At 44.5% G+C, this 6,781-nt stretch overlaps 1 non-coding gene across 1 annotated transcript; it reads left to right on the top strand.

Annotated features, from left to right (window-relative positions):
* The first annotated feature begins 311 nt into the window (after positions 1-311).
* Positions 312-383, top strand: TRNAQ-CUG (transfer RNA glutamine (anticodon CUG)). Its single transcript has one exon. It is a non-coding gene; the product is annotated as a tRNA-Gln (tRNA).
* The last annotated feature ends 6,398 nt before the right edge of the window (positions 384-6,781 follow it).

A 6,781-nucleotide genomic window follows, 5' to 3' on the forward strand; every position in this document is an offset into this window, starting at 1 on the left:
AGAAGTCAATAAAAAGAGAGATGCAGAGAGAAAGCAAGATGGATGAGTCCACTCACACAGGTCAAGGATCCTCAAGTCGCCTCTGATAGAGGACTGCCTTGAGATTAGTCGTGGAAACTCTGGATGCTAAAAGAGTATTTAAACACATTTACTGAGATACTCATGCACTGTCCCTAAGAGTCCGCAACAGGTTTGCCCTTTTTTTTTTTTTTTTCTTAATTGAAATGATCATAAATATGAGTCCGAATCCTCTCACTCCAGGCTGTGGATTTGAGGACTCCCACTACCATAGGACTGCAAGGAGTTGTGGTGGTTCCATGGTGTAATGGTGAGCACTCTGGACTCTGAATCCAGCGATCCGAGTCCAAGTCTTGGTGGAACCTTAGTGTTTCCTTTAAATGAAGGACTGAAAAAAAAAAAAAAACCTCTTTAAATTGGGAATTGAACTTGTTACTCCACTTTCCGTGTCCTGCCTCTGATCCTCTTTTAGCAGTTAGAAAGGTTTCAGGCCTGGAGGGAAGAAGCACGAGCTGCTGCAGATCCCAGCTGCCCTCCTGCTCAGGGGGGGTTTTCTGCCTCGCGGCCCAGTCTCCTCTTCCACGAGTCTCCTCCTCAGGAACTGAGGTCCCAGAAAACCTCAGAAAATAGCTGAGGAAGGAGGAGAGACTGGAAAGAACAGAGAACAGAATTGGAAAGAAAAAGGGAGGAAGTAGGGAATGGGATGCAGAGGAACTGGGAGTTCACAGCAGGGGTTTCAGTTGCTGGGTGTGGACCACCTATGCTCCTCCATAGCTTCCTGTCCCACCGGAGAAGCCAGTTCCACTGAGAAACCTCAAAGCTGCTTGCCTGGCATTTGTGCTTGCAAAGTTTCCTTTCACTGTGTGGACTGGTGAAGTGGATTAAGTTGGTTAGCAAGTGAGTGGAAGCCAAGTGAAGGGCCTTGTGGGCTCCCTTGCTGTTGACTAGCAGGTGGTGCACCCATCCACCTATATGCACAGTTTTTTTCCCCTTGCAGGCTGTCTGCAGGGCCTGGTGTGGAAAAGGGGAATATCAAGGCATAACAATATTTCTTTAGAGATTAAGAGTGGTAGAGCCAGATGATGGGTTATATGAGTTATGGTTTTGTAAATGTGATAATTATGGCAGTTTGGGAAATTCAGATAATTCAGGATGTTGAACTAGTCTGGGATACTGATTGGCTCTCTAGAAGAGTCAGTCCTGGAGGAATTATAGGATTAAGAGGGAAACATTACTTCCAGGAAGTATGAAGAATTGTAAACCTTTTGAGAGACTGCAATGGAGCCCATGGGGTGCAACAGTTAAGCACTCGGCTGCTTAACTGCTCAGCTTACTGTTCGAACCTATCCAGAGGCTCGACAGGAGAAAGATCTGGTGATCTGCTCCCTTAAAGATTGAAGGAAAACTGAATCCGTTCTCGATGACTTCCTTCCGACTCATCAAACCCTTATAGGACAGGGAAGAACTACCCCATAGGGTTTCCAAGACCACATCTTACTTGCGCGGAGGGCTGGAGGGTTCCAACCGCTGACTTCTTGGTTAACAGCCAAACACTTATCTACTGCACCAGCAGGGCTCCTTCCATAAAGATCATAACCTAGGAAACCCTATGGGCAGGTCTACTCTGTCTCATGGGCTTGCCATGATTCGAGATCGACTCCACGGCATGCCACAACTACAACAACAAAGAGACTATGGGCTATTTTGAGCCATTGTGTGAAAGGTCAGGTGCAGAAGTAGCAGACATAGGACAAGATGGAGAAAAGCATGTGAAGTCCTGTGCTTACATCTCACTCCAATGGCCCCGGTCAATCACTTCGTGCTCAAACAAGAAAGAATCAGGTGCATTGAAACCACCAGTGTGGTAGCTCTGATATGATATCCGGGGACTACACAGCTTTGCTGAAGAAAAGAGTTGATGAAAACGGTGTGGACAAACCACATGCCCCCAGATATGCCTTTTCCAGAGTCTCCTCCTCCAAACTTCCAGAGCCAAGCATTTCCATGAAGAAAACCGACTTTTGTTCCTTGCCGGGGGCCAGCCTCAGCAATGAACAGGGTTACCAGAGGAGGGGTAGAGTTCGGCGAAAAAAGAACGAGCGGTAGAGTGTCTTATATTTTCATTCTGCAGAAAAAGAAGGCTCTGCTCTTTATTTTTTACATGGTCTTTTATATCATAAGCTTACAAAAGCATAACATCGCATGATCAATAAAGGGGCAGTACAAGATATAATCATAAACATCATTTCCCAGAGACATAATTTTCCAAGTGACACATAGTACAGTTCCGCATACATACACAAGTACAATGAGTTTTTTGTTTAATTGAAGAGAATATTTTGTTGATATATTTTTACACAAAATAATAATTGACTTCATATTGCTTTACACTTATGCTTAATCTTGCAATACCTTCCACAGTTTTTATAACAATTAATCTTTTTGCAAAATCATTGTTACATAGGCTTTGTCCATCTTGTCCAGGGTGGTCAAGTTCTTGAAGTCCAGCCACTTTGGGTTACGTCATATTGTCCACGATTATGCCAAGGACAATTAGCCCAATCTCTATACCCAAAGACCAGTCAAGCGCAGCAGTGAGCGGGGTGGACGAGAAAGTTGACCTGTAATTGGCTGAGAGATTGGCTGAGAGAACTCACTGCCTTTTGTTTTTCCACTTTTATGGGGTCATGTGTGGGTGGTGGTTTAATCACAAAAAAGGGCCTTGGTAAATACCAGGATTTCACCATCCTATTCTTGTTTTCCATAGTCGAGCTATTTGTTTTTCCCCTAAGACAACTTCATGTTGATCCCCAAGTAACACACGGGCTGTCCCTACCCGAGATTTCACCAGGGGATTATGAGTAGGACGCCCCCCGTCCAAAGGTCCCTTAATCTATAATGGAATTTTATGCTTATACATTCTGCTATATACAGGCTGAAAATGAAATAGAAACATAACACAGATGACAGAGATATTCCTGACTTTTCAGGAATTCTTCGATGTTTATGCTGGGGGCAGTGGGTGCAGAGGGGCCGCCCTTGCAGCCTGGCTCCCAGCAGTTCCTTCAGTTTTCTCTGTTGTTTTTTCACTTTTTAATGTCAGTGGTTTCTGCTCTTATTTTTATTTCCTGCTGTGTTTGTATTGAGTCAATCTTACTCTTCTTCTTTCTTGAGGTGATAGTTTAAAGCTCTTGACTTGAGACTCTTTTCTAATATAAGCATTTAGTGCCATAAATTTCCCTCCCAGCACTGCTTTACCTGCTCCCCACGGATTTTGATATGTTGGTTTTTATTCAGTACACATATACCAAGTACTGGAATGGCTGGGTCATGGGGTAGGTGCAAGTTTCACTTCATCAGAAGGTGCTAAACAGTTTTCTAGGACGGAATCCTAACCAGCAACAACTTACTTCGTATCTTGTCAGGGCTTTGTGTTCTCTGTCTTTTCAGTGTTGCCTGTGCTGGTGGGTATGTAATGTTATCTCATTGAGGTGTTTTTTTGTTTGTTTGTTTCATTCTAGGTGAGATTTTTATTTTGTTGTCGTTGTTGAGCATATACACAGCAAAACAGGTGTAGGAGCCCTGGTGGTGCAGTGATTAAGCATTCAGCTGCTAGCCAAAGAGTTGGCGGTTTGAATTCACCAGCCTCTCCTTGGAAACCCTATGGGGCAGTTGTACTTTGTCCTATAGGGTTCCTATGAGTCCAAATTGACTCGATGGCAACAGTTGTTTTGTTTTAGTATATGCAGGTGTTCATATATATACATGTAAGTGTATGGGTCTGTATATATGCATATATGCAATAGAACACACAGGTGGCACAAACACGGATGCTTATTAAACACCTTGTGGGATTGGTTTATGGAGCCTGAAGGCTTAGGACCGTATAGTCTTGTGGGACAACTCAATTGGCATAATATAGTACGTTAAGTTTATGTTCTGCATTCTAATTTGGTGAGTGCTCGCTTTTTAAGAAAGCAGGAGGATAGTGACCGGTGCGGGAAGATCCCTAGAGGAGCAGCGCACCACCGGAAGAATAGACGAGCCCGGGTTTCCTAGAGCTCAGCTCATGGAGAGTTAGTTACTCCCTGAGGCTTTAAGAAAATAGCCAGATGTAGCTCCTTGATGGTCTAATGGTTAGGGGTTGGAGCTTTCGCTATTTTGGGTCAGGAAATTCCTTTGCAATGTCTGTTATCAGGCAAAGGAGCCCTGCTGTTGTAAGGATTAAGCACATGGCAGTTTAGCCAAAGGTCACCCTTCAGGAGAGAAATACCTGGGGATACTACAGATCTTAAAGATACTGCCTAGGAAACCCCATGGAGCTGTTGAGCTCTGTCATAAAAGGTCGCTATCAGCTGGCATGGATTTGAGGGCACACAGCAACTGTCACGCAGGGGAATATTCCTCCTTATTTTTCCAGTTGTGGTGCACTGCAAGGGTCAGATGCAGAAGAGCCCCTGCACAGAACCTCAAATCTCTGCCATAGGAGAAGGCAGAGGAGAAGATGAGAGCTTGTCAACAGTTCTAGAAACTACTTAGCTAAGGGTGTGCATTATCCCACTTCTAGCTCTCTTCCCGGAGAGGAGGGAATGGATCACTCTCTTGCTGCACCAGAGGGGAGCATGCAGGCCATCTCCCCAACTCGGCTGCTGAGTAAGATTTGCTGACCACAGAGGGCTGACACCTACTATTGAAGTTGGCCATGCTGTCTCTTCCCTACGTGAGTAAAGAGTTGTTCTGATGCTTCACTGGACATTATGAATGCCTGAGTGTGTCGTGTTTATATTGGGATGCACGCAAGCCTTGGAGTGGATTAGGCATTCTAGTGGTGTTGCTGCTGGTGACAGGCATTGTTATACTCTTTGCTCTTCTCCATTCATTGGGACACCTCATTTGTAGGTGCTGATGTCTTACTTTATACTTTTTATTTCCTGATGAGATTTACTATCTTTTCACTTATTATGGTCCTCTTCTACTTTACGATCTGGACCATAGTTGTAATTATAGGTTACAACTTCTTGCTTCCTACTTCCAACATTTAGCTGACCTCTCATGGTCAGTCTCCCGTGATTGTCTTGTCTTGACCATGCGCTACCTTTCTGCTTTCTCTTATGTAATAATTTCGTAGAGTAATATGTGTAATTTTGGATTGTATTGTAGGTGTTATGAATGATAAAGGTAGAGACTCTTGGCTTTTATGTATTATAAAGTATACTGAATTTTTTTTGTTTGTTTTTAAAAGCCGTGTGTTACTTTGGTTTATATCAAACTGCAAACACTCTCTCCTCTGCAATGGAGAGCAGGTGAAATCTCATTTCAGTCCTTTAGCCACAGCTGGACTGCTTGGAGGGTGCTGCCCATACAAGCATAATTCAGGGGTCAGTCAGAAATTTGGGCAGAGTTTTTACACAGAGCTTGGTGCTTCCCTTCCATGAATTCTCCCTTTCTGGGTGTAAAAACCGCATAGGGGTGATGTCTGACCTCCTCTCACTTCACAAGGGGAAAGGAGAATCAAGTTCCATAGCATAAGGCTGGCTCCTATGAGGTGGAGGCCACACAGGCTTTTCTGTCCACCATCTTTACCAATTCTGACACCAACTGTCCCTCCCACAGCACTCTCTACTAGGTTTGATAATTCATTGAGATGGCCACAAAGCACTCAAAGACCAAACTCACGTTTCTGAGGTTTATTCTAAGGGAAGTAATAGTTGTAATTCAGGCTTAGAAACACTCGGGATATAGTTCTTTCATCAGGATAGCCTCTCCCCAGCCTTGCTTACAGGCATCACCTCTCCCTGGCCCTCAGTCTCTGCCCAAAGGCACTCTGCTTTCTCTCTTCATGGGCTAGGAAGTCCACTGTGCAGTCTCCTGCTGCTTAGTCTCTGCTGCTGGGTCTCCCTGCTGGTTCCTCCTTCCTTGGTGATGGTGGTGGGCATCTCCTCCTCTCTGCTTTGGAACTGGCTCTCTTTTAAGGCAAAACTGACCAATCCCTTTGGTAAACCACAACTACCCTATCACACAGTCACCAAGGTAGGAATTGGAAGACCTTGGCTAGAAAGACCACACACGAAAGCAATTAATTGCACCACAGTGGGGTTTTCCCCCTTGATTTTCCAACTTTGTTGCCCCAACATTGTCCTCTGATCCTTTTAGTCAGCAAGACAGCTTGGTTTTTGAATTTTGCTGACCCAAATACAGCAGACTAAGCTTTGCCCTCAGACAAAAATCTGAAGTATGAAAAGTCGCTCCCTGTCATCCTTTCCTCCCTGTGCCTGCCTACATTTGTTCAGTCTCCCAGAAACTTCAGATGATTTAAAAATATACATTTTGTCTACATTTTATAAATGTTATCTGGTGGAGTGGCTCTGTAAAGAGTAAACAGCCATTGCCAGAAGCCAAACTCCCTCTCAAAATAACAGCAGCCATGCACAGGGGTGGTGGGGAGGGGATGGTGGGGGAGAGCCTCCTTGGCTTAGTGGTTAAGAGCTATGGCCCCTAACCAAAAAGGCAGTTCAAATTCACCATGTGCTCCTCAGAAACTCCATGGGGCAGTTCTACTTGGTTCTATTGGTTCGCTATGAGTCAGAATCAGTTTTGGTTTTATTATCTTTATTATGTTGGTTTAGCACACTGAGCAGAAGACCTGGTGGCACAGTGGTTATCTGCTCGCTTCAAACTGTAAAGATTAAAGCTTTGGGAACCCTATGGAGCAGCTCCACTCTGCCCTATAGAGTGTCTATGAGTCAGATTCCACTTGAGGGCA

Source organism: Loxodonta africana, chromosome 3, assembly GCF_030014295.1.
Source record: "Loxodonta africana isolate mLoxAfr1 chromosome 3, mLoxAfr1.hap2, whole genome shotgun sequence".
NCBI classification, from domain to species: domain Eukaryota; kingdom Metazoa; phylum Chordata; class Mammalia; order Proboscidea; family Elephantidae; genus Loxodonta; species Loxodonta africana.